The sequence below is a fragment of the Pseudophryne corroboree genome, chromosome 3 (assembly GCF_028390025.1).
Source record: "Pseudophryne corroboree isolate aPseCor3 chromosome 3, aPseCor3.hap2, whole genome shotgun sequence".
NCBI lineage: Eukaryota > Metazoa > Chordata > Amphibia > Anura > Myobatrachidae > Pseudophryne > Pseudophryne corroboree.
In genome coordinates this window covers 640,518,738-640,523,709 of record NC_086446.1, presented here as the reverse complement: position 1 = coordinate 640,523,709, position 4,972 = coordinate 640,518,738, and the positions used below count along the sequence as shown (strand labels likewise).

At 39.8% G+C, this 4,972-nt stretch overlaps 1 pseudogene; it reads right to left on the bottom strand.

Annotated features, from left to right (window-relative positions):
• Nucleotides 1-3,756: 3,756 nt before the first annotated feature.
• On the bottom strand, nucleotides 3,757-3,876 carry LOC134897982 (5S ribosomal RNA; annotated as a pseudogene).
• Between the last annotated feature and the right edge of the window lie 1,096 nt (nucleotides 3,877-4,972).

Here is a 4,972-nt window from a genome sequence, read left to right as displayed (position 1 = left end):
ATGGCAGGGTCCATTTGAGATTAGGGAAAAAGTGAATGAGGTTAACTACAAAGTATACCAACCAGGAAAGAGAAAACCCAAACAAATCTACCATGTTAACTTAATCAAACCCTGGAAAGATAGGTTGTCTCTGTTAGCAGAGCCTTGCCCTTCTGTGTCTTCATCTCAGCTGCTTCCCGCAGTAAAAATGTCAGAGACATTATCAGCTGATCAGAACAATCGGTTTAAAGAATTTCTCATCCAAAATAGGGAGATATTTTTAGAGCTGCCTGGCCGAACGGCCATAATAAAACATGACATTGTCACATAACCAGGGGTCAGGGTTAAGTTAAAGCCATATAGGATTCCTGAAGCTTAGCGAGAAGCTGTTTCTAAAGAAGTTAAAAACATGTTAGAACTTGGAGTCATTGAGGAATCTAACAGTGAGTGGTCCAGTCCCAAAGTGCTCATCCCGAAGCAAGACGGTAGCATACGCTTCTGTAATGACTTTCGTAAGTTAAATGAGGTGTCCACATTTGACGCATACCCCATGCCCCGTGTGGATGAGCTTATAGAAAGGCTGGGAACAGCCAGGTTTCTCACCACATTGGACCTGACCAAAGGGTACTGGCAAATACCTTTAACTGATAGTGCAAAAGAAAAAACAGCCTTTTCGGTTCCGGAGGGGCTATACCAGTATAAGATTTTACCCTTTCGGTTGCATGGGGCTCCAGCAACCTTTCAACGGGCAATGGATAAGATTTTGAGGCCCCACAGAAAGTATGCAGCTGCCTATTTGGATGATGTGGTAATTCACAGTACGGACTGGGGGTCCCACTTGGTTAAAGTACAAGCCATACTGGACTCAATCAGAGAAGCAGGATTAACTGCTAACCCAAAGAAGTGCTGCCTTGCAATGGAGGAGGTTAAATACTTTGGCTTCACTATAGGCAGAGGTCTGATTAGGCCTCAATTGAATAAAATTGATGCTATTCAAAACTGGCCTCGTCCAGTGAATAAAAAACAGGTAAGGGCTTTTTGGGGAATAACTGGGTACTATAGACGGTTTATTCCCAATTTTGCGACCACAGCAGTGCCGTTGTCAGACCTTACCAAAGGGAAGCAGTCAAATATGGTGAAATGGAACCATGATGCAGAAAAAGCATTCCAAGCATTTAAAGTGGCTTTGTGTTCACAACCTGTATTGATAACACCAGATATTTCAGAATAATTTTTTGTACAGACATGCCTCAGAGGTAGGGATAGGGGCGGTGTTGTCCCAAACCAGAGATGGGGATGAACACCCTATCATTTATTTGAGTAGGAAACTCAATGAGCATGAAAAAAGGTATGCCATTGTGGAAAAGGAGGCTTTGACCACTAAGTGGGCACTAGATACCTTGAGATATTACCTCTTGGGTAGACAATTCAGACTAGTGACAGATAACGCCCCTTTAAAATGGATGTATGTAAATAGAGGTCAGAATGCTTGTGCAACTAGATGGTTTCTAGCATTGCAGGATTTTAAGTTTACTGTCGAACATAGACCGGGTACACAATTGGCCAACGCAGATGCATTGTCCCGCATCTTCTGTTTGGGGGCTACAAGTGTTCCAGCCCCTAGGTCGAAACAGGGGAGGGGGATATGTGACAAGAACACTGGAATAGTGTTTGAGGGCAGGTATGTTTGTCCCAGGTTCTTGTCTTACATGTATTAGAAAAATTAAAACTTCTAGGGAAATGTGTTGTTTTGTTATAACCTTTTCAGTTTGCTGGAAAAGCTGGATAAGGGCCCTGAGAGAGAGAGAGAGGGCAAGTTCCAGACATTGGGCCCAGTTTTTGGCCTCACAGAGGGCTAATCAGGGTTTCAGCTGTGTAAAAGTGTTATAGGGCTGCTAGCCTGATCAGTGTGTGCAGACTGCCTGGGGAGACTGCAGCAAACCTCGTCTGGGGAGAAACACGCTTCCTTATACAAGTGAGCTATACAGTGTTTACAGGAGAACTCTGTGTTTTTTGTTTAGAGATAGTTAGGAACGTCCTGTGTTTAGTTAGTGCCGGACAGTCAGGGTATTTTCTTTTGATGTTTGTTTTATTTTCTGCTTAATAAAACTGATTGCAGCCAGTTGCACCAAAAACTGGACTTGTATAATTCCTCAGCTGCTGCTTGCTGCCATCTACCCCAGTAAATGGCCCCTTGTTCCCCTACCATGTTACAATATATATATATATATATATATATATATAAAAAATAGGAGTAAAGCGCCACGTGTGAGGGAAAACAACACCTGGAAGTAAAATATATATTTATATGTAAAAAACACTCCCTTATAAATAATAGGATGTCAGCCGTCCCCTAGAAAATTTTTCAGCATTGGTAAGATGCTGTATAGAATTAAGGTGAGTATGGGTAGGTAGGGGTTCTGGCGACCAGCTGGTGTTTGTATATACCAAATTATTTAGCGGACTAAGATAACATATATAGAGGACTGGATAAAAAAAAAAAAAACTTTTTTTTGGTAAAAGAGTAATAACAATTTATTTTGTCAACCATAAAAAATACTTGCTTTAAAAAATAAAACTGTTTTTTCACAAAACTACATATATAAAAAATGTAGTAAAACAGACTATATAATAAAAAGCCGTTATATAAAAATATTAAGACATAAATAGAATAGAATAAAGGAATTAGTAGTTATTAAAAAACAGCTTAACTTAAGATGGAGGGTCATACAGGAAATTCCAACGCGTTTCGTCTATCTGACTTCATCAAGGGGTAGTGATAGAATGTTCAGAATGAGCTTATATACCCACTGATAAGGAGTTACTAACTGTGACATCACTTCCTGTCAATTAGTATTGAAAAGGTATACCATATATATAATTCACATTGGTAGCAGAGAAACAAAGATGGAGCAGTGTTAATAGGTCATGGAGAGGCTTCCCATGACTTTATATCGAAAAACGAGTAGTATAACTAGTTTTAGACAGTGTTGTAAACAGTTCTTGTTATGGGTGCGCACTTCCGCCACACTTCCTGTATCGGCGGCTTTGGAGTGCGCATGTGCGGACGCCCCACTTCCGGCTTCGCGTCTCAATGAACGGAGGTGTTCAGGGCTTCATGCCCCACTTCCGTCCTTGTAGTTCGGTTGTTTAGTCCCCACTTCCGGTATGCGTGTCCGGAATCACAGGATGCTTCTTCTTGTTACAAGGATGTTTAGAGAGTTCAATGCTCGAACGGCGGCCATTTTAGCGGAGTCCCTATAAGCGGACACGGATTCTCCATATATATTGTTTGCTCAGTGACATAAATAAAGAAAAATAAGTTATAATTAATATCAATTCGCCTTGAGTATTTCAATAAGAATATTATTGCATATCTGGCATACATTACGTCCACTTTAAATTCAGGGCACTATATTATATTACTAAATGGTAGTAATTTTATGAGAGTGGTTTATACTAAAAATGGGGGAAGGGAGAAACAGACATTTTAGGCATCTAATTAAATTAGTGTATATTTATACATATGCGGAAAATGGAGAATATTAAGATTATTACTAGGTGAATTAAAAAATATATATAAAATAAAAAAACCGTGATATGTGCGCATGTGGAAATATTTGTATATGCGAGTGCATATACTAGGCATCATATATCATATTTGTGACGTTGTCTGCATATACTTATCTGTGCCTTATTATGTGCCTGGGCAGTTCAATGATCATATGTGTCGTATACGTGAACCTGATTTTGACACATTAGTGTTTATTGACCAATTTTTTACAGTACTTTAGCTTCCCAGGTGGTCTCCCTCTTGGTACTGTTAAAACCCGACACTGCTTAGCTTCCAAGATCGGACGGGCTTGGGCGTGGAGCCAGTGTGGTATGACTGTATCTGTTGGCTTTGAAAAAAACACTCATTCTTGTGTCAAATATTTTTATTATTTTTGTGCTCACGAACACAAGTGTAATTATAATCTAGTGTGATACAGGTGAGTGAAAAAGAATGTGACAGTTATTCAATGACCTTATAGGAATGGGGCAATTTCATAACCCTCATTGAATCCCGCCGGGTGCATCGTGTTGAGCTGATAGATCCAAAACATTTCTCTTTGGGATAGTTTATTCGCCAAATCTCCGCCTCTTTCTCCAATCTGTACGTGTTCGATTGCTTTAAAGGATAAGTCTTCTGGGTTTGAGTTATGTTCCAAGATGAAATGTCTGTAGATAAGGTGGGTATCGAGCTTGTTTTTGATGCTCCTGATGTGTTCTTGGATTCTTAGTTTGAGTGTACGCTTCGTTTTCCCCACGTATTTCTTCTTGCATGTACATTCCAATAAGTATATGACTGAGCTGCTGTTGCAATTGAGGAATTCTTTTATCTTAAATTCTTTGGTATCTCCGGAGTCAAAAAATGTTTTTCTGTTTGGATTTAGAAACTTGCAGATGTTGCATCGTCCGCATTTGAATGCTCCTGTGCATTTCATAAATGTTTGAGTGGTTCTTTCCTTACTGGTATTAGGTAGCATGCTGGGTGCAAGGTGGTCTTTGAGACTCTTGGATTTACGGAAGACTATCTGTGGTTTTTCCGGGAGAATTTCCTTTAGTACAGGATCCATAAGCAAGATCTTCCAATGTTCCCTAAGTGATGTTTTGATATGATGCTCATGTTGATTGAAGGTGGTAATGAATGCGGTCCCTCGTCTGGGGAGAAACACGCTTCCTTATACAAGTGAGCTATACAGTGTTTACAGGAGAACTCTGTGTTTTTTGTTTAGAGATAGTTAGGAACGTCCTGTGTTTAGTTAGTGCCGGACAGTCAGGGTATTTTCTTTTGATGTTTGTTTTATTTTCTGCTTAATAAAACTGATTGCAGCCAGTTGCACCAAAAACTGGACTTGTATAATTCCTCAGCTGCTGCTTGCTGCCATCTACCCCAGTAAATGGCCCCTTGTTCCCCTACCATGTTACAATATATATATATATATATATA